This window comes from Sus scrofa, chromosome 14, assembly GCF_054392235.1.
Source record: "Sus scrofa isolate SSC_HxYL_T2T_F1_AM1 chromosome 14, Sscrofa_HxYL_maternal_Yorkshire_Landrace_v2.0, whole genome shotgun sequence".
Lineage (NCBI taxonomy): Eukaryota > Metazoa > Chordata > Mammalia > Artiodactyla > Suidae > Sus > Sus scrofa.
In genome coordinates this window covers 96,211,935-96,234,638 of record NC_139396.1, presented here as the reverse complement: position 1 = coordinate 96,234,638, position 22,704 = coordinate 96,211,935, and the positions used below count along the sequence as shown (strand labels likewise).

General features: G+C 46.4%; 1 long non-coding RNA gene across 3 annotated transcripts in view; it reads left to right on the top strand.

Moving 5' to 3' along the window:
- The window catches only part of LOC110256672 (uncharacterized), a 66,934-nt gene extending 44,556 nt beyond the window's left edge, over window positions 1-22,378 (top strand). Inside the window, exons 2-4 of one of the 3 annotated variants that reach the window (XR_014828078.1) lie at window positions 17,851-18,596; window positions 19,280-19,509; window positions 19,685-22,378. This is a non-coding gene — a long non-coding RNA (uncharacterized LOC110256672). Of the gene's footprint in view, window positions 1-17,763; window positions 18,597-19,279; window positions 19,510-19,684 lie in introns of all 3 variants that reach the window. The other 2 variants (XR_002338536.2, XR_014828079.1) reach the window with 2 other exon arrangements.
- Window positions 22,379-22,704: the final 326 nt, after the last annotated feature.

The following is a 22,704-nucleotide window of genomic DNA, read 5'->3' as shown; positions in this document are numbered from 1 at the left end:
AGCTGCTTTCAATATTTTCTTTGTCTTTAATTTTGATCAGTTTGATTAATATGTGTCTCGGTGTATTCCTCCTTGGGTTTTTTATATGGTACTCATTGTGCTTCCTGGATTTGAGTGAGTGGTTCCTTTCCCATGTTAGGGAAGTTTTCAGTTATTATCTCTTGGAATATTTTTTCTGTCCCCTTCTCTCTCTCTTCTCACACCCATAATACAGATGTTGGTGCATTTAATGTTGTCCCAGAGTTCTCTGAGACTTTGTTTTCCATCTTTTTTTCTCTTTTCTGTTCTGCATTCGTAATTTCTACTAATCTGTCCTCCACCTTGCTTATTTGTTCTTCTGCCTCCTGTATTCTGCTGTTAGCTGCTTCTAGTGAATTTATTTCAGTTACTGTATTTTGCATCTCTAGTTTAAGTTTTATATCTTGTATCTCTTTGCTCAGTGTTTCCTGTAAGTTATCTTTCTTTGCCTCCAGTTCATTTCTAATGTCTTGCATCATCTTCAGCATCAACAGTCTAAAGTCTTTTTCCTGGAGGCCAAGAATTTCCTCATCACTTAGCTGATTTTTCTGGGGTTTTTTCTTTCTCACTCATCTGAGTTATAGTTCTGTCTTTTCATTTTTATAGGTTTTTGGTGTGGTGACCTTTTTACAAATAATAGAGTTGTGGCCTCTTACTTCTGGTCTCTACCCCCCTTGTGGCTGAAGTTGGTATGGGGGCTTGCTGTAGGCTTCCTGATGGGAGGGACTGATGCATGCCCACTGTTAGGTGGAGCTGATTCCTAACGTCTGGTGGGTGGGGCTTTGTGTTTGGGTGAGATTAGAGGCAGCTGTGTGCCTGAGGAGTCTTTAGGCAGCTTGTTTACCGATGGGCAGAGCTATGATCCCACCTGGATTGTTTGGCCTGGGGCTTCTCAGAGCTGATGGGTGGGGACAGATTTTCCCAAAATGGCTACCTCCAGAGAAACGCATGTTGAATATTCCCGAGAGCTTTGTTTCCAATGAGCTTCCCTCACAACAAGCCACATTTACCCCTGTTTTCCCAGGATGTCCTCCAAAAACTGTGGTCAGGTTTGACCCAGATTCCCATGGAGACTTTGCTTTGCCCTGGGACCCCAGTGCACCTGAAAGTCTGTGTGTGTCTTTTAAGAATGGGGTCTCCATTTCCCCCAGTCCCATGGAGCTCCTGTGCACAAGCCTCGATGGCCCTCAATGCCAGATGCTCCAGGGACTCTTTCTCCCAGTGCCAGATCCTCACACATGGGAGTTTGATGTGGAGCTCAGAACTCTTACTCCTGTAGGTGAGTCTGTGAACCAGTTACTTTCCAGTCTGTGGGGCTTCCCACCCAGGAGGTATGGGGTTGTTTATATCATGTAATCGCCCCTCCCACCTCTTTATGTGGCCTCCTCTTTGTCTTCTGGAGTAGGATATCTTTTTTTAAGGTCTCTGGTTCATTTGGTTGACGAATGATCAGCCTTTAGTTCTGGAAGCCCTTTGATAAAGTCCTGTCCTTTGCCTGTGACTCAGGGTGTTCTTCACTCTGTGGCCCTTGAAACCACAATTGGCTGCATTATGAAATGGGCCCACTTGGACCACTTCTGTTCTGGTTCTCACCTTCTGACTCCAGGATTTCTGGAGCCATCAGGCTGATCTGGGATAGCTTTGTATTATTTCCCTTTATTAATACTTGCTCGTTGCTTCAAAAGGCAACTATATCACTGCTTCCCTTAAGATGGAGAAATCTCTTGTTCAGGTAGGTTAGTGCAATGGTTCCTGGTCCTGCCTGACCCCCACATAGTACCCTGGTAGGGGCTCCATAGCTGTGTCAAAATTAGTCTCTTCTCTTTTGTTCTGAACTGGCTCAAGTTTTCAGGCTGGATTCTTGGAGTGTCTTAAGACTGTTATCCTTGGCTTCTACTGTGGCTCTCCAGGACTTTATGCCTGCTGTAAATGCATATGTAGTGAGGAGCTCAGTCTTAAGAGAAACATCTCGTGCTTTAAGTTGTAAAAACTTGTTCCTGTGATTTTTTTTTTTTTGTCTTTTTGCTGTTTCTTGGGCCGCTCCCGCAGCATATGGAGGTTCCCAGGCTAGGGGTCTAATCAGAGCTTCAGCCACCGGCCTACGCCAGAGCCACAGCAACGCAGGATCCGAGTCGTGTCTGCAACCTACACCACAGCTCATGGCAACGCCGGATTGTTAACCCACTGAGCAAGGGCAGGGACCGAACCCACAACCTCATGGTTCCTAATTGGATTCGTTAACCACTGTGCCACGACGGGAACTCCATGTTCCTGTGATTGTTGATAGTGCCATCCAGGGGTCTAACTTTGCCCAATATCTTGACCACTATCTTGGGAGTGTACTAAATGGCTCTTCCATACTAGGAGCATCTTTACCATGATGAACAAATGTAGATGGTCAATTTTAAGAAATGGTTGTTATAGGCTTTCAATAATCACATACTAATACAATGAAAGAAAACAAGGTGCTACCATTCTCAGGTAGAACCTATCACTCCAGATCTAGTCCTAAGTCTAATTCACACACTCAATATCTTAAATTATGATCCTATTTTGTGGTATGGTACAATACATGTACATGTGAGCAATAGGAATTCCTTGAGTTGAGTTCCTTGAGTCGACAGTTGACATTTGTAGCACTGGCCCCAATGATAGGATAAATATGCTTATAACCAAGCTGTCTTTAGACTGTTAATCTGCTTTGATCATTGTACTTGGCTAGAGGGATGACCTGGAAGCTAGCCATAGGACTTAATCATCCTGGAAGAGTCCTGTGATCAGGTGTTGAATCCCTAAAAGGGCTTTTTATTTATTTTTTTTTTAATTTTATTTTCCCACTGTACAGCAAGGGGGTCAGGTTATCCTTACATGTATACATTACAATTAGTTTTTCCCCCACCATTTCTTCTGTTGCAACATGAGTATCTAGACATAGTTCTCAATGCTATTCAGCGGGATCTCCTTGTAAATCTATTCTAGGTTGTGACTGATAAGCCCAAGCTCCCGATCCCTCCCACTCCCTCCCCCTCCCATCAGGCAACCACAAGTCTCTTCTCCAAGTCCATGATTTTCTTTTCTGAGGAGATGTTCATTTGTGCTGGATATTAGATTCCAGTTATAAGTGATATCATATGGTATTTGTCTTTGTCTTTCTGGCTCATTTCACTCAGGATGAGATTCTCTAGTTCCATCCATGTTGCTGCAAATGGCATGATGTCATCCTTTTTTATGGCTGAGTAGTATTCCATTGTGTATATATACCACATCTTCCGAATCCAATCCTCTGTCGATGGACATTTGGATTGTTTCCATGTCCTGGCTATTGTGAATAGTGCTGCAATGAACATGCGGGTGCATGTGTCTCTTTTAAGTAGAGCTTTGTCCGGATAGATGCCCAAGAGTGGGATTGCAGGGTCATATGGAAGGTCTATGTATAGATTTCTAAGGTATCTCCAAACTGTTCTCCATAGTGGCTGTACCAGTTTACATTCCCACCAACAGTGCAGGAGGGTTCTAAAAGGGCTTTTTAATCTAGACCCCTTGTCATAAGACCTGAAAGAACTTCCTCTCTTTTAATTTTACTGGGAGCTTTACCTCTTTTCTTCCTAGAAGTAACGATTCTCTGCAATATATGGATGCAGGGGGCAGGGTCTAGGAATCCTGGCTTCTGTTCTGGAGACTTGTTCTTCATTCTGCCTTTCTGTAGGTCGTTTCTTTTCCTCTTTTTCCACCTGAGGCTTTTTTTTTTTCAGCAGCTGAGAACAGCAATGGTAATTATTAATTCACATTAAGACTGGTAGCTCCATTTTTATGCTCAGCTGAGCATGGGACCTGGCCCTTTTCTAGGACTAGAAAGTTCTCCTAGTCCTTTTGAACATGGTTTTCTATGTACCCTTCTTAGGGTCTGAGACTCTCATCTAAACTTGTGTCCATTTATAAAAAAATAGATCTTTGGCCTAAAAGGCTGTTGGATATGGCATCTGGATTTGACACTTCTGGCTCACAAAAATATATAAAGCTCTATTTGTTGCTATGGTCACCTTCACATGCCCTTGTTGAATTGGATCTTTTTTGCTTTTTTTCTTTCCTAAGTATGAATATATCCCAGGCCCTACCATTAAATTGAGCTCACAGGAGTAGTAGGGACCACTAGACTTGGCCAGTGACCTTGGAGGTGAGAAATGGCCTGCCCTAATGCCTTTCAGTGGACTTTAATCTCTAATGGGCCTCCTAACCTGACATTTTTGGCTTTAGTTTCTTGGGCTCATGGAGCAAGGAAACCATATGAATAGTATTTGTCTCTGGCAGTATTTTGAGGTCTGCCTAGCAAAAGTTCAGGTGGCTTATGGCTTGCTTGGATTTTCTATAATAGATGGTGAGGGCATCAGGCTATAAGGGCATGTGAAAGACTTGTGCTTCCAAATGCCAACTAGGTTGTGGCACCTGGTCACTTGATGCAGCGGCTCTGAACATCCCAATGTGTGAGTTCAGAGTTAGGCTTCTTTACACACTACATGGAAACCGAGGTAGAGGCACCACTAGGATTATGGGCATAGTTTGGATCAGGCTATATCTGAGAAAGTGCAAGAGCTTGCTTCCCTCTTCCCAAGAGCCAGGGTATAAAGGCTGCTAGGAAAGAAGCTGGCATTGCCCCCCAGAGGGACTTGGGCAAACAGAAGAAACTTGAAGACTCAGTGAGCCCTAGGGTGGGATCTGAGCTCTGGCAAAGCCAAGTTCATGGCCAGGAACCCTGATGAGAGCCTAATGTTTAGCTATATATAAGATCCCTTACTCATCCAGGACTGTTTTAGTTCTGAATCTAATGGGATTTCTAATTCTGGATACCCTCAGCATGGATACAGTCTGCTGGTCAAGACAGCTTGAGATAGTGTGGAATGTGGGGAAAAAGCATGCTTTATCATACCTAATAATAAACCTGATTCAGGATATCCCTAGAATAAAGGTTAAGATGACAGACCAGAGGGACATCTGTAGTCTTAGAAGTAGTGCTTGATGTTGGGAAAATGCATGGAGTTCAACTCCCATGGCAGTATGAGTGGGAACGTTGTCATAGTGACTTGGTCAATATATCCAAACCTAGCAGAGCATGGAAGCCATCTAGGGTCCTCTGTAGACATTTGTAGTGGTTCTGATGGATTACTTCCAGAATTTGGCTCTAACAATTGAACTCATTTAAGAGCAAGATTGTTTAGCCTGGAATTTGCAGACCTCTTGGCCTCTGTGCCAGGTTCCTAAAAAGGCTTCTTTTCAAACTCCATCCCTAAGTGATAACACCCTATCTCAGGTTCTCGTACCTGTCTTGTCCCAAATTTTCCTTCTCCCTTCCAATCATTCATGCCCTTTGGTTAAGGGGGTTCCATCACTTCCCATCAAATGGGCTCCCTTTGAACTCCCACAGGTACTAGAATCATACTCAGAAGCCAATGTGGGAGAACATGCTTTGGTTAAGTTGACAAAAAGGGGGCAAGAGGAGACCAGGTTTTCCTTAAGAGAATTCTTGAGGACTGTGCTACTGAAGAAAGCTACAACTGTACAGGGATATAGTCACAGAAAGCATGGTGTGGTTGCTAGACTCATGCACAGCAAGAAGCATGTCCAGTTAAGGTGTCCATTCTAAGAATCATTCTTAAGATAGAAGAACCTGGACAGATGACAGAGCAAAGCAAGGACTCTGGGAATCCTAGTGCAAAAAAAAAAAAAATCTATAGATTTGAGCCTCACATTTCATGATGGCCCTTCAGAAGTCCAGTACACATCAACATGATATCTTCTATAATTTTTGGGATTTCCATTGGAGATAGTTATGCTAATTAACCACACCCAAGAGTTCATGGCCATGGGGCTTTGTTGGCTTATTCCTTCTACTTACTCCCCCTATACCAGTTTTTCTCTCCCTATCACACACAGGCAACCAGTCTAATATGATACATGAATGTTTCCTTGCATTACTATAAAATGTCTTATGCACATGCATTAATGAATCACCCTGTCTCTTATCTGATTCACATTATGTATATGCCTAGCCTGGTTTTTGTGATATCGTCATGTGGCCACCATCTTTCCTAGCTGCTTTCCTGGGAATGGACACTAATTGCCCCTGTCACCACAAAGACTAAGAACATCCATCCTTCTACATCTGCTCTTCTCTACCTGTAGGAAAACCTTATGGGTTTTACCTCCCCCAGGAATAGAATGGCTTAATTTGACTAAATGATAGCACGTTGTTCTCCAGAATGACTGTGCCAGTGCAAATTCCCATGGCAATGCATGAGTATTTCTGTATTCCTGTGGCCATGTCCATACTCCATGCATTGAAGCTTTTTTTTTTTTTTTTTGCCACAGGTGCAGCATATGGAACTTCGCAGGCTGGTGGTCTAATTAAAGCTGCAGCCACAGCAATGCCAGATGCAAGCTGTGTCTGCAATCTACACCACAGCTTCCGGCAATGCTAGATCCTTAACCCACTGAGAGAGGCCAGGGATTGAACCTGTATCCTTGTGGGTACTAATCAGGTTCATTCTGCTGCACCATGATGGGAATTCCCCATATTCTACGCAATCCTGCTCTCTGGCACTTGCTAGCTTAATAGGCATTAAGGGATCTGATTTTTTTTTTTTTGTCTTTCTGCCATTTCTTGGGCTGCTCCTGCGACATATGGAGGTTCCCAGGCTAGGGGTCGAATCAGAGCTGTAGCCACCGGCCTACGCCAGAGCCACAGCAATGTGGGATCTGAGCCATGTCTGAAACCTACACCACAGCTCACAGCAACCCCAGATCCTTAACCTACTGAGCAAGGCCAGGGATCAAACATGCAACCTCATGGTTTCTAGTTGGATTTATTAACCACTGAGCCACGACGGGAACTCCAGGATCTCATAGTCTTCATTTGCATCTGAGTTTGGACTCATGGGATTTTGGGTATCCTTGACTTTGCCGCCTTTGGGGTTTCCATAGGTCTCACATTTAAGGAACTCTTATTCAAAGAATAGTCCTGTGTTAGTCTCATATTACATTCTAACTTCTCTGATAACTTTGTTCCCAGTATGTTCTGAATAGAAACTTGACTTTGATCAACATCAAGTCTTTGCCTTAAGGTTTATGCTATTAAGATCTCTACAAAGTTGTTTCCTATCCCAAAGACACATAATCTATTTTCCTCCATTATATTGGGTCTCTAGTCATTTAGGCTCCATTATAAAATTATGGCTAAATAGCTTCTCTAAAAGACGAGAAATGTAACAGTGGTATGGTATTTGGCTATCTTTCTCCCTAAACTCTCTTTCTCGACACCATTTAAACCAGCTTATCTTTTGCCCTTGAGCTGTAGTAGCCCCTCTGTCATAGTTCCTAGGCACACTTGGGCCTTGCCCCTTTGTCCTTGTGCAAATACAGTGCTGCTTCACACCATAGCAGTCTATTGCTAGGTCAAGTTCCCGTTATACTTTAAAGTTGACATAAGTATTTGTGGACCTACATTATTTCTCCATATAGGTTTGAGAGTAAACCTGTTCTTCATATTAAGATTTAGTATTACTTTAAATTCATGAAACTAATTTAGAGAGAACCAAGTTTTAATTCTTTCAAGAGCATGGACTATTCATTATTTTGGAACCTTATTAAAACCTTAAGTTAATTCCTAGAAACCTTGTAGTTAAGTACATTTTCCCTCTTCCTAGCTTGCTAAATTCTAAACAGGTTAACCACTTTCCTTACTGGAAGAAAAAGCACTTGATTTTTTTTTCTCTAATGTATAAATAACATGTTAAAATATCTTAGACTTGTATGAGAAAGTTTCTTCCTGAGAAACTGCTTGATCATGTTGTAATATTAATTACACTGTTGGATTCAGTCAACTAATTGTTCAGTCTTCTGCATCTGTATTTGTAAGTGGAATGGGCCTGTGACTTTGCTGGCTGGGAACAAAATCTGACAATCCATAACTATAAAAACCATTCTTTCCAGAGTGTTCCAAAAGAAGTGATAGCTTTTTTGAAGGGTCAGAACTTAAGCTTGGAAAGAAGACTAACTCCTCATAGAGGCCAGCAGATATTTGCCCATCCTGGTGGGCTTCCTGTCAGCAGAGCTGGTGTGTACACACTGGCCTGAATGAAGCCCCTTGGGGTGGGGGATGTGTTCTAGCCAGTGAACTTCTCCAGTATTATTTCCAGGGAACCAAGTGAATTCTTCACATCCATGCAAATAGAACAAGAGTTTGAACTTGTAGGATCATTTCTAAGAATTTAATGTCACTTCTAAGAATTTAATGTCAAGTCTTCAGCTTTAGTCAAAGATGTACTGCCCTTTTCCAGATTTATTTATAATAACTCAATTGTTAGAAGGAGTACGCTTTTATAAAAAGCAAATAAGCAAAAATGTCCCTTTTCAGAGATCACTGCTGCAGTGGTCTAATGCTGATACAGATACTTCTCTGCATATAAAATGAGACCCATACCATCTTTTTTCAGTCATTGATCTTGAAATCAGTAAAAATTCATTTAACTCCTATTTAAATTTTTTCCATTGACTCAAATGTTCCCTGGAATCTGTCCAAACAGGTCTCAATCCACCACGCTTAGTCTGGTTATATCTGGACTCAATCTAGTACACTGCCTTCTGACAGTTCTGTAAGAAACCCAGTAAGTTCTAGAATATCCCACCTTCTAGATTAGCTTGGTAGCTGGTTCCTAGTGTTACCTTGCTTGCTCTTTTATTCTGTGTATCCTAGAACTTGGAACTTGCATCTGAACACTTGAGGTCTAGCTTAATGTTGATATTGAATTTATCACGGGTAATACTCCATGGTGTATAGTCAGGTGCCATTAGTGAGAATTTCTATAGGGTCAAGGTGGCCATCAGATCCTTCAGAGTTCATGTTTCCTTGTGATTGTGAAGAAATTCAACACATCATGTCCACATAAACATCCAGTGTCCCACCTCCACTTGCTGGCTATCCTGAAGCACACAGTCCTCCCCTGGGTCTGGGGGTGGTGCTGTACTAGAGGCAAGGCTGCCCTCAGGCTGCTCTGCAGAGGGTTTGCTATGCCTGCAGAAGGAGCTACTTCCTGCCTCTCCTAGGTGTCCACACATTCCTTTCCCATCTCCTGAGATGATGATGTTGTTTCATGTGGTGGTACCTCTGTTCCATCAGTGAGTTGGCTTAGATTTACTCTCCATAAATGAAGGTCTTGTGGGGACCTAGTTAGCTTCCCATAGAATCTCTTTAATAGCCCTTTAGTTCTTAGGCTTTCACTGAGAGGTTGCCAAGGGTGCTATTCTGGGAAAATGGGTGGGAACTTAGTTGATCAAGCTAGTGGATGCCCTCCAAGTATGTGTGAAACGTTCCCGCTTTAGCATCTCCCTTGGGCAACAGGTGGGAGGAAGACCTTTGCCCTCCAGGTGAATGAGACTGTAGGGACCTCGCAGACTGGCTGTGACAAGCATGCCACTGAGACTAGGGTCAGGCCAACTCCTGGAGGTGGGCTCACAGACTCTTGCTCAGCCCTGCTGTGTCTTAAATGGGGCTGGTGCTAATGGCTCCTATGGGATGTCTGAGGCTGGTCCTTTTGACCCCATCTTTGCATTCCAATGTTGTGGGGATAACCACAGTCATGGAAATTGCTGAGAGCAGACCCTCCCAGAAGATGAGTTAGCATCTTGGACTACACCAGAACCTCTGATAGGCCTTGCGCTGATGATGGCTTTGTGCCCAAAGGGAGGGACTCACTGCTTGAGCCACTTGTATTCAGGACTGTTCCTGTATGTTGCTGGCCCCAAAAGGCCTTTCTGTGCTAATATGTCTACGCCTAGAAGTGACAGGTAAAACTCAACCTGTGAGGCCAGTACTGGTATCTCTTGGCCCCTGGCCAAGGCAGGAGGTGGGGCCAGGACTCCAAAGAATTCTTCAGCTGATATGGTAGTGATGACCTGCAGCAGCTGTGATAAGAACTGAGCACTTTGCTGTAAGGTGATGTTGAGGGACCATCTCTGCCCTATTTCCTGTCCCTTGTATCATAGGTCACAGGAATACCTCACTGACTTGATGTAAGTAGAAATGATGTCACTTCCAGTGCAGGAAGCAGAGGGTGACTGTGTTTTTTCCATGTCCTTGTGCAGAGGTGACCCCAAAGGCTATGTATTCTGATGGTACAGCTGAAGAAAGGCTGATCCCAGGTCTGTATTGGGGAGAGAGCCTTGCACAAACCACCCACCTCAGACTAGAACCAGAAGTCAGCTTCTGTTAAGCCATCCAGAACTGAGCCCTGAGATGATAACTTGGTGTTACCTGGACAGATACATGTCCCCCATGGATTGGGGAATGCTCTCCTGCCCATCTCTTTGCCTCAGCTATGAGAGCCATTGCTGCTCCTGGGACAGACAGATGTGGATCTCCAGAGCTGTCATCCAAGGGCCCAGGCCGTACTCAGGGCTTAACTGCCCCAGCAAGGTGTCTGTTTCCTGTATCTGCTCCCCATCTGCACCCCACCCCCAGTGTGGCTCTGATGCCTGGTTTCTTTGTTTTAGCTTCACCTGTGTTGAGCCCCACAAGGCCTACCTCCCATGTTTGCCTTGCTTTCCCACCTGCTTCTGGTCAGATACCATGGCTTTGTTCTCCCAAGGTCTCACTTCTTACTACTTCAGGCCTCCCTCCAGCCCCCGCTCCCAGAGGGCAGTTCTGTCTCTACTTAGGTACATGCTGAAGCCAGAACATGGCTAACTTTTTACAGAATTCTCAAGCTAGTAAGAGCTCTCTCCCCACAGTCAGCACATGAAAATGATTTCTGATGAGAAATTATAAAACTAGATCTTGGACTAGAACTTGGAAATGGAGGTACTTGAATATTTTGCCATGAGAAGATATCTAACAGAAAAACAGTGGAAGACCAGCACTCAGTATCCACTGACTGCTCTGTGTTGCTGCCTCTGCCCTCTGTAGCATATGGGGGTTTAGCCAGATGTTGAGTTGGTTCTCTGACAGGTACCTACACTTGTAGGCTCCTCAAATCATAGAAGCTCAGATTGATATGTTGACCATTTGTACTGGTGCTTTGACCTTATTAAGGGTGAAAGCTATAAATCTCTCCTAACTTGACACTTGGTCTCTTTCTATCCCCTGGGCTCCTGTAAGCTGGGAGAGGTAGCCTCTAAGAAGAATTCCCAAGACTCAAAGTGGCTAGAGTTATATATAACCAGGCAGGCAGACCAGCTACCAGTACCAAGGGGCAGGGTTCTATTGCCCCAGGGGCCATTTTAGGCCACTGCAAAGCAGCCCATAGAAAGCAAGGAGCTGTGCTAAGTCCCTTGGATTATCACTTGGGGTCCTCACTGGTCTACAAGACGTGGCAGGCTTGGGGGGGATGGTGGTCAAGGATTCGTGTGCTTGTTCCTGTCTCATTCTTCTTACCCTGTGTGCAAAGCCTCACATCTATAGTGTAATCCCTGGGGACAGCCTTTCACTCTTTCCCTTCTAGGTCTTCTCTTTGCTGGGTACAGGGAAGATGGAAGAAGTGGGAAGGGTTACAGTGAGGGAGCATTTGACACCTGATTCTCTGCCCTGCTCTATATGATGGGGGCCTATTGTCCTGTTCCTTCTGTCTTTATCCGGGTGGTATTTGCTGATATCCCTTGAATTGGTGTTACCTGACTAGTGACCAAAGCTGGTAGCATAGAGCAGGGTGAGGGACTAGCTTTCTCAGTGTGTTGTTCTTGGTTCCTTTCTTCCAAGGATCTCCAGGCTAGGGGAGCTGGGCTGCCTGGGTTCCCAGGGCTCAAACCTGTTCACGTTTGTCAGTTCGGATATCCATCCCCCACTTCCATTAAAACCTGGATTGACAGTTATCACCCAGGAGGCTCCAACTTCTGAGTGAATCATAGGGTTGTGGAGGGCAAGGAACACATAGGGAAGGGGGTACTTGTTGACCACAGTCACAGCTCTGGGTATTTTAGCAAGAAGCATGTTGGCTTAAGTTGTCAGCTCTTCTGAGAGCTGAGTGTGGTGAGTTCAGGCAGGAGGAATTGGACAGGTCCATTTTGAAACTTCCATCTGGAAGTCAGTTGGCATCCCTGGACTTGGGGAGATGGTTTCCTTTATAGACACTTTTGACCAAAATATACAGAGCCTGCCCCAGGTTTAGAAGTGAATAGGAGAGAAACTGGGGATGATTAAACTAAAACCAGTATTAAGTCAATAGCATGCAAGGATTGGAGGGGGAAGGAACTACAGCCTCTATAGCAGAAAAGGCAGTGTGGGAGCCGTGAAGAGGAGACTCAAAGTGGGCCCAGGAGAAGGACTTGTTTGTGTGTTAAGTCCAGAGGCAAAGCAGCTTAACTTCTACACTGCTCTCTTATATACCTGACACCTTGAGTGACATGTTTATGGGAATAAGATGGCCTGGCTGGGAGGCCTGACATGCCCATCTGTCTGGTGGGGGACTAGACCTGGCATATCAGTAGAATAAGTACATTGACCTTGAATAAGTGCATTTGTATTTGGCTTGTTGGGGGTGGGCTTGTGTGCAGTGGTGACTGGGGAAGATGAGCTGAGTTCATGGGATTTTCTAGTGTCCCTATCAGGTCTTGAGGAGGTAGGGCAAACAAACATGTTCTAATGGTTGACATGTGGCCACATTATGGTACTTCTAGGCCAGCTGTCCATCGGACTCCCCCAGCTCACTTAAGCAGGGAAGTTGCCTAAGTCCAGGCAGAACCTATTGGATGCAGAGAGAAACTAAAGATGGTAATGGGGAAGGAGCCTGTGTCATTCTCCTCAGACCTAAGGATTTACTAGAAGATAAGCCTGGATGCTCAATTGCTTAGTCTTGAGAATTTCCTTGGAGAAATGAGGACAGTATCTTGCAGCAATTCTAGAATTTACAAGTGTTCTCACTCAGTGATTTGTCAGAATTGGGTTACTTATTGTTTTTGACTCTAAGGGTAAAAGTATTTGGGCATATGGGCATCAGATAAAAAGCTTGCATAACCCCAACTCAAAGGTGGATGGGGTTGACAAGAGAGACTTAAGCCCGAATCAGACCATGTTGGGACTCTCAGGCTGAGTTGAAGGCTCTGTTGCATACACTTAAAATGCTAGGATTCCAAATGGAATTTAAGCAAAGGCAGGAGAAGAGTGACCAGATCGGATGATCTTTAAATATCTTTCAGGTCTACAGGCTAGAGCCTGGCTGAGACTTTAGCAAGAAGTATTGGTGACTTCCTAGAAAATTTGCAGCTCCTCAGGTGGGGAAAAAAACTTATGGAAGAGTAAAAGCCAGTGAAATAGATGGGATCAAGAAATGCTTAGGAGGTAGAACAGGGTTGGTTAAGGGAGAAGAGCGAAAAAAAAAGTTCGTGGTCACCTGGTTAACTTTTGGTCCACAGTGTGATGTTAGCTGAGACATCTCTCTAGCTCCTTAGACGTGAGAACAAGTTGAGTGTGGGGCAATGTTGGTTTGTGTTGCCCAGCTTCAAGTGAAGGCATCCAGTAGGGAGAGATCTGCCTGCAGACCAGGAGCAGTCAGGCTGGAGGCCAGTCCCCAGTGTGCTGAGTGTAACTGAAGACCTGAGACCTGGAAATGGGACTACAAGCTGAGAAGCAGGTCTAAGAGTGCATATCTATAAATAGTCACCTCTTCTGCCTACACTTTATTTCTGGAGAGTGAGTAGCAGAGATGACAAGAGTAGTCCCCTTTGGGGAAAAGCTACTTACTTCTAGGCCACTAGAGACCTTAGGAAGAATTCAAGATATAAGGACAGACTGAGATTGGGGCAGACAATGTGAAATGGAAAATGGGATGCTCAGGTGTGTCTTGAACAACAAAAGAAGACTAACCAGAAAAGGTCCTAGAGTAGAAAGATTTTTAAAGTCTAGAGAAGCTACATGCTGTATAGCCATGGATGGAAAGTGTCCAGCAGCAAGTAAGGCAAAGATACAGGATATCTGATAAAATAAGTCTCCCAAGTAAGAAAGGCTGGCATTAGCTTTTCTGTTCTGTTTCCATTGTTCAGTTCCCATCACTGTTTTTCGTCACTACTAATGCTGTGGAGGGACTAGTCAGAAGCTGGCTGCTGACCTCACTCCACGGAAGCCTCCTATGATCTGCCTTAGTGGATGTCTGAGGCCGGGGACCCAGGTAGATGTCTGGGAAGGATGCCACAGGCAGAGTGAGCATCCCTAGGATGATTGAGCGCCACCCTGGATGTCCCTCTCAGTTCATCTCCCAGGCGTGTGGCTCCCTGAGAGTCAAGGTGTAGAGAGAACTTGTTCTAGAATAAAGATGGCAAACAGGTCCTTAACTGCTGTGGTTTGGGACTTGACCCAATGGCTTTTCTCGCTCAGTTCCCAACTCTTCAGAATTAACTGCAACAGGTAGTGGCATCTGGGGACATCAGTTCTGAGCCTCCCGGCTCCTGGCCTGCCCAATGCTGCCTGTGTGACCTTGTCTTCAGGGCCTTACTCCTTGTTCCCTTGAACTTGTTCACCTTCCATTCTACCAGGGACCTCTGTTCTGCCGGCCGTGGACATGAGGGCCATAGTGTCTACGGCTCTCGACACCCAGGTGTTCTACCTGCCTGTTTGGTATCTCCCAGCTGCTCCAGGTGCTGGGACTTGCCTGGTGAGATTCATTCAGACCCCAGCTGAACTGATAGCATCTCTCTTTCCAGCTGTTTTTCCTCTCCTGCCCAAGCCCTACTTTTTGTTGTGGCTTCCACATAATCCGGGGTGTGAGGCGTCTAAGGTCTAAATCTGTCAAGTTCAATCCTAGTTTTCCCTTCACCCAGTCATACGGGTTAGGTTCCGGTTGGTAAGGAAAAAAATGCGGCTGGAGCTTGTTAGGGCCACCTCCTCACTTATCTAAACATCTCTCCTTCCTGCCTTTCTTCCCAGGTCACATGTCCTAAGAATTCTCAGCCCCAGGAGTTGTTTCAGAGTTTTTACATAGGAAGATGGTATATCTGCCATGCAGCTGTGTCTGGACTATCAGCCTAAGCAGTACATCATGAACTTGGCATACTTGGTGTGAGCAGAAACCATGAGGCCAAAGCTCCCTTAATACTGTCACTTCTTGGTCCCATTAGAGAGGATGGAACCTCAAGGATTCCCCTTGAGCAGGGGTCTCACAGATGATCACAGCAGACAAGCACTTGGACAGAGACCAGAATCAATCCATGGTCTGGGTCACTGCTGTCCTACCCTAGGTATCCCAGGACCTATTCTGTCCTGCCCTACTCTTAGGATCCATAGCCAAGGTCACTTAGGAAACCTCCTTAAACATTTGTTCCACAGACCTTCCAAGTTTGTCACCCTTAAAACATGTCACCTAAGGTCCAGCTTGTCTCTTCAACCCAAGAAACTTCTTAGGGGTTGGTCTTGTACAAAAATTCCACACACTGTTACTGGATGTCAGCTCTGTCATGGCCTATGGTGCAGAGGCCATGTTTATGCCTTTAGGGAGCTCACTGCCCTGAATGACAGGTCATAGCCCTGGGCTGTAATAAGTACATGCTCAGTCAAGCCTGAACTCATCATGGGAGGCTTACCAGGAAGCCCTGACTCTGAACCAGGGCTCCAAACTACGTCTCTTCCCAGGGGAGAGCATTCCTTAGCAGAGGCCTTGTGCAGAAGGCAGGGCTGCTGGCATCTTGCATCAACAGCTTCTCAGGGCTGGGTGACTCCCAGCTGAGCTTCTGATTAGAAGCGGGGGTACCCCAGGACCCACTGGGTCACAGGCTGTGTTTCTTAAACTAATGGATATCATACACAGCAGGGTCCCTCTCAGAGGGGAAGGGCTTAGGTTTTCATCTCTCACCAGCTTTGCTGGTTCCCCTCCCCATTCTCTCCCACAGTGCACCCCCCCCTTGAATTTATTCTCAAGTTGCTAAAGGTCTGTCCAGGGTAGGCCCTGGGTTCCTGGGTTCCTGGCTTCCCAGCCTGCTTTGGGAAGAGCTTTGGTCCTTGGATCAAGCCTTTGGCTGCCTCCCTATACTTCAGTGCTCCCTTGGTCACAGGGCCCATCCTGACTCCCTGCTGCCCCTGAGGAGGTGTGTTCTCCAAGGGTTCATCCTTCTCTTCCATCCTCTTCCCTAGGTCCTCAGATTTGCCTAACATCATCTTTGCAACCTGGTACCTGGGTTCCTGCTATGTGCCACCTGTGGCCTCTGACCTTGTGGTTTGGCTGCTTGCCCCCTCCGGCTTCTCTGGCCCCCTTTGCTGGCAGCCTCCCCCTCTGCCTTTGCTGCCAGCACCTGTCCTGTGATGTTCAAGAGCTCAGGACTACTCCTGGAGAACCAGGGACAGTGTTCACGTGATGGTGAAACACAAAAGTTTCACCTCTAGACTGCCTTCCTTTCCATCCCAGAGTGAGACTGAAGCTCCCCAAATTTGCAGGGAGAGAAAACTGTAGTCTTGCTGGGGACACTGGCTCTCCAGGAGTAGCACATGAGTTTGTTGTTGGGGTGTGTGTGTGTTTTGTGACACTGGGTTAGTGCCTGGGGTCCCAGGAGCTGGGTCTCTTGGCCTGGGCTGGAGAAGGAGGTGAGGGCCAGGGCCAGAGGGTGCCCGGCTGGTGTGGTGGCTGATCCTGGCCTAGGCTCTAAGGATGCACTAATCGTATCATGCACAGCAGGGCTAGGGTGAAGACTGCCATTCCTCTGAGACTTGTACCCTCCCCACACCTTCCCTATCCTTAAAGGGTCTTGGATATACAATAAACAGAGGCTGGGAGTGCTGTGCATGTATCTATTTCCGGGTACAGGCTGGCTTGCCTATGGCCTTCTAGCCTAGCATCCTCCACACCCCGTCCCCCGCCCCAATGAGCATCACAGGCCTGGAGAGTCCTGGGGAGATAGGGCCTCAGCAGATTGGTGCAATCCTAGTCCTCAGATGTGCTAAGACTGGGGTATAAACAAAGACCCAAGTAGAAGGTGTCACCTGCGTGTAGTGATGAGCAGAAGGAAGGGGAGGGTATCTGAGTTCTGACGGTCTGGGTGCAAGCAGACCTTTTGGGGATGGTTGAATTTTTTTTTTTTTTTTCACAAATGATAGAAATTGGGGAATGGAGGTGGGGAGAGGCAGAGAGGGTACCAATATACTCAAAGTTCTAAGTTCTCTTCAGATCAGAAGTCTGGCCTAGCACAACACAGGATAATAGAATCGTAACTATGGTTGCCAGTGTGAGACTCTACTTGGAGCGCTTGAGCCTGAGGGCCCTCCTAGACAAGACTAGGACAGTCGGGTCCATAAGCATCTCATGGTTCACAGATCTGAGACTTGTTGAAATACTTGGTGTCCTAGCTGTGCTTCTAAGCACTGAAATAGAATTGTTGAGGAGGTGGAAACAGGCTACCAGTGCTAGACCTCTGTAGAGAAGTCTTGAGGCATTTCTCCTGGGTTCTGCGCCCTCCTGACTGCTCCACCTCCTGGCAGGGAGATCATTGCTATTGAGAAAGTCTGCTCTGATGCAGTGACCCCCTAGCAGCGGGGTCTAGAGCAGGGCCTATTTCTAGCAGGCGGCAGCTCTAGCGAAGCCTATCCAAGCCATCATGCACTCTGGGCTTCAGCTCCACCTGAGATGAGGTTGAGAACACAAATTAAAATAATCCTGAAACATTAGGGGTGTTTTCGCCAATCTGAGGCTTTTAGGGAGGTGGGGGGCAGTCTCTGGGGAGTGGGGGTGGGCAGGAGGCGAGAGATGACGGGACCCGGGAGAATCATTCATCTACAACACCTAGATCTAACGATGGTGACCAGGGGGGTGGAAGAAGCTGCTGCCATCATAGGCTTGTTTATCCCCAACTCATGGACTCTTTGGAACTCAGTGAAGATCACTAGGGGGAAGAATCTTGCCTGAAATGCTGGCAGCAATGAAGAGCCACCAGAAGTAGAATTTCCCAGTTGTGTAGGTGTTTCAAGGCAACAGTCTGTCCCTGTTGGAATCAGAACTTGTATCGGGAGCTGAGCTGGAATCAGTGCTGGAGATCACAGTGCTTGGGTGTGGGCTCCTGGGTCATGTGCAGGCAAAGCCCAGTATTTCAGTTTGACCTGTAGTGGTCCGGCAGCTGGTCCTCGCATTAGGACAGTGAAAGACTGGTAGATCTGTCATTGCTATGGAGCAGCCAAGAGATCTCCCCAGCAGGCAGGAAACTGACACACAAGAACCAAGGATCTCTCCCTTTATTGCTTCCTGGAAGTATCATCCTTCCTGTAATTTGGCCCTGGACTTGTCCTTCAGTGGAATTTAGGACAAGCAGGTGACTAAGCAGAGCCCAGAAAGCTCAGTATCTATCTGCAAAGGCTGGTGCCTACAATGGCTGGAGCCATCTAGGACTGGACAGACATGCTGAGAACCCTAAGCCACATCTGCCCACGGGACTAGCAGCCCAAGTGTGGGTTTGCACTTGACTATATGCTTGGTTCCTGGTCCCTCTGAGAAGCTGCAGTTGCTTCATACAGACTGAACCTGATACGAAAGCAAGACTTCAGCCTCAAGGCTTCTGATTCATACCCCAGGTGAAGTGGCTTCACACCTGTGTCCTTGTTACAGCTTGTGGATGTCTATATTCAGGTAAAAAAATTCCCTCTGTACCCTGGAATTTTGGTCTTTACCTGTATCTAATTGGTGCACCCTGACCTACATCATACGTTGTCATGCGTTTGCCATATGCAAAGTCTCAAGCTCACCTGGTAGAATAATGATGGGCTGGACTCCTGTGCTAAAAGTAGACCATCAGCACAAACATCTCCATAGTGGGAAACTTGAGCCTGATACACAGGACCACTGCTCTGACTTGTGCATTTTCTCTGTAGGTTCCAGAATTCTTGGGGAACATGGAAGGAAGACTTGGGCCAAAGCCATTGGGAAGGATAGAAAATGGAGTACCTGTTAGCTAGAGACCAAGAATGAGTAGATCAGGGCCTGGACTCCATGTGTCACCTGTTCCCCATGCACAAAAGGGTACCTAGAGGGCATGAGCCATCATACCACAGCCTCCAGCTGAAGGAGGTTTTCTGTGAACTCATGGCCTGAGGGTGGTGAGAAACAGACAAGGAGTAGCAGATAACTCATAGCCCTGCTTCTGCAGTGGCATGCAGTTGTGGTAAGAGGATGGCAGATGGAAGAGGAAGCACCATGGTCACAAAGGGCGGGGGTACGGGAGGGTTGAACATTGCAGTCTGGACCCCTGGTTATGATCCCAGCAAGACTGTAAAGCACTTTCCTTCCCTTTTTTCCCCTTGTTTTCCACTCAGAGCTAGACACTGCCCTGGCACCCTGGTGGTGGTGGCCTTGCAGCCAAGGCCCTTGGCATGAAAGCTGGCCTTCTCATGGTGGCTGTGATCTGGCTTTAGGGATGTTCCTTCAGGGGCTCTATGAGCAAAGGCATTCCCAAGGGCACAACTCCAGTAGGACAGCATCCATCTGAAGCCTGGACTGCAGCCCTTCCTCAGATGTGGCAGAGAGACTCATCTTGGGCCAACAGGTGAGAGCCAAGCCTGGAGAAGGTGGGATTTTATAGATAAACCTAGCTGTGCTTGTCTGCCTTAGACCACCTAGTGTGTGTCTCTCTGGCCTGTGGTTGGATTTTGACCATTTTGGTCCTTGTGGGACGTGGTACCCACTTGCCACTACAGAAACTTTGTTGCCCCCTCTTGCAGGTCAGACATAGACACATGACCCAGACTCCATCCATCTGCCCTCCTTGGATTTGGAATAGAAGCCAATGAGCCAAAGCTTCCAGGCCTCCGGACGACAACCTTCTCTTTGTGACATTGCAACAAGCTCAGGTTCCAGGCAGCCCTGGAAATGGGCCACATCTGTGCCCTCAGTGTCGGCTGTGGAAGCTGCTACTTGGTGGTGGGGCCAAGGTGTCCCTACTGGACAGATCTGTTGGACGGCCTTGGAGGCCAAGGCTATCCCCCTCCTAATGATCCTGTGAGTTCTCCCCAATTTTCACAAGTTCCTGTTTCTGCTTACAACAGCCAGAATGGGCTTGTTGCCTTATAACCAAGAACCCCTGCCTGAGAGAACTGGAAGCTGGGCTAGCAGGCGACAAACTAAGTCTTAAAGGAAATGGGCTGCATTCTGACCCATTGAGGCTGAAGGCGCAATAATCCAGCTGGTAGGAAGTTGTGAGATTCTTGCCGCCTGAGGCTTGTGGAAACAGAACAGTTGCTGAGAACAATGTGCTTTAAGCTGTCCAGCCACCACTCAGCTAGGCTCGTCACATCTTCCATGCTGCACAAAGGGAGTGGTTTGTCACCCAGAGCTGTTTGGACATGCTGATGCTGGGCCTTCTTCTAGCCTCCAGTCAGTAAGAAACATGGCACCTGGTGGCTGCTCTGGTTTTTGAAGACAGCATATGCCATACTTGTCCAGGCTTCATTAGTAACTTGAAAGGCTGACTTTGGCTCCCAGAGTGGGATGTAGCTCCATCCATTGGCTTCTAGGATGTTGGGTAGCCAAGAGTATGGAGCAAATTTGGATGTGTTATGAAACACGGGGCAAGCCTTTATAAGGGGCTTGCACTGAACTACTTAAAGTTTTAGGGCAAAGACTGGCTGCTTTCTGCAAACAATTGTTCTTGCAAAGAGATGGTGCTTAACTTTCTATTTGGTCCCTGGTGGAAATTGGCTACTGCCTATGTGAACCAGCTGTGATGTACCCAACCAACATTGAGCATGCTTGGTGGCCCATTAAAAGGAAGTCCTCAGTAAGAGCAGGTCCAAGTAGGTCCTAAGAACACATGTAAATTACATGAGCAGGTGGTTAACACAATGACTAATCCTGCCACTTATTCCTCTAGCCATCCTTATCTCATGGAGAAAAATCTTGACACAGGTCTGGACAACATGCTAGTATCAGCTATGTTGTTGAACACTATGTGACTGCTATAATGTTCCAGCACCACTCAAGGTGACCTTGAAGGACCATAGAAAAAGAAGTCTTTGACAGGCAGGACTTTGGACAGGCCATTTTCTTTGGCTTGTAGGACGCATGGTCAAAATGATCTACAAAGACCTGTCATAGGCTAGGTTATGACTGCTGGTCATGGACTTGGAAGCAAGATTACATGATTAGTGACAAGGAGGCTTAGAAAAGAAGTACATAGGTAACAGTCTTCGAATAGATCTGAAAATGTGGTCGTATCCCTTGCAATTGCTCACAGAGGCCCTACCCTAGAGAAGGCTCCCAATTAGATGAGCTAGGTGGTCTGACCTCTAGTCAGCCTCCTTCCTCAGGCACCCCAGTTCTTAAGGACTCGTGAAGTGCCAGGGAGCATGATCAAGGCCATGCATGGATGAACTTGAACTTCTCATAGGGGCTGAACTGAGAGCTTCTGAACGAGCTTGCCAGCAACAATAACCGGGAGCCCCTGACAAACCTCAGAAAGCAGTCTGATACCTGATGGTGGGTTTCCTTCATTGAACTCCTATGGAGTGGGGTGGCTATTTGCCATTACTAGAACGTATAATTCCAAGGAATTACACCTTTCCCTGCCCATGAAGTACGTTAAAACCATCCATGAACTTGAATGTAACATTTAGCTTAACTGTCACCCATCCAGACCTGCATCTGATGAAGGAACTAGTCTCTTGGCATAAATCAATTGGCTTAAACCCATGAAATCCTCTTGTTCTGGCATGACCCCCAACTCCCAGAAGCAGGTGGCCTTACAGAACTGTGGAATAGTCTATGGAAACTTCTACTATTGTACTACCTTGGAGCTTGGAATACCATCAGAGGGTGTGCTGTATGTTCTAAACCAGAGACTGGTGGGCTGGTGGTTCCCTTCATAGCCAGACTGCTTGGATCCAGGTACTGAATGGCATAAATGAATGTGCCACTTGCCACTGTAACAGAGGTCCTGCTCATGAAACTCCCCATCTTAAGTTACTGGCCTCTGCTAGTTTAGATGTCGTAATGGTTAAAAAGAGTGAGGATTTTACCAGAGAATTGCCATTGAACTAGAAGTAGAGGCAGCTTCTACTCCTCTGCTACTTTTAACAGGGAAAGGGGGGTTAGTGAGTGCTGGCTGGGGTGACCTTGTCTAATAACAAGGTCATCCTATGTAATAGAAGCAGGGGGGAGTGCAGACACAGTCCAGAAAATCCTCTGCCAAAATGCCTTGTACGCAAGTGGAGTGGTCAACCCCAGCCACCCCCACTGGGAGTGCCACCCAGACCATAATTCTCAGTGATAAAGGCTTGGATCCTTTCATTGAAATAACCCAATAAGCTGAAGTTTGATTAAGGGAAAGGGGGAAAATTGGGTTTGTTTTGGAAGATGGATCACAAGTGACCATGGCCTTAAACTTGTTCTAATAAAATGGCCTTAATGATCTGTGTTCATCCTCTTTCCAGTGACTCATATTTACCCCCTCACATAAGATATGATGGGGAAGTTTACACACTGTCCATTGGTCTCAATATGACTGGATTGGGATAAAGTGAGTATCACCTCATTGGACTGCAACAGAATGTAGCTGACTTGGATACCACTTTCTAGGGGCCCAGAGGGAATGGAGGCTAGATATCTAAAAACTGCATCACTTTTCTTGAAGTACAGGAGGAGTAGATGTTGATGTTATCTGGTGAAAGGAGTGGGCTGACATGTCCATTTGGGGCCCTTAAGGATGTCTTCTTGCTGTGACTTCATTCTTCTAAGTTTTTGCCCT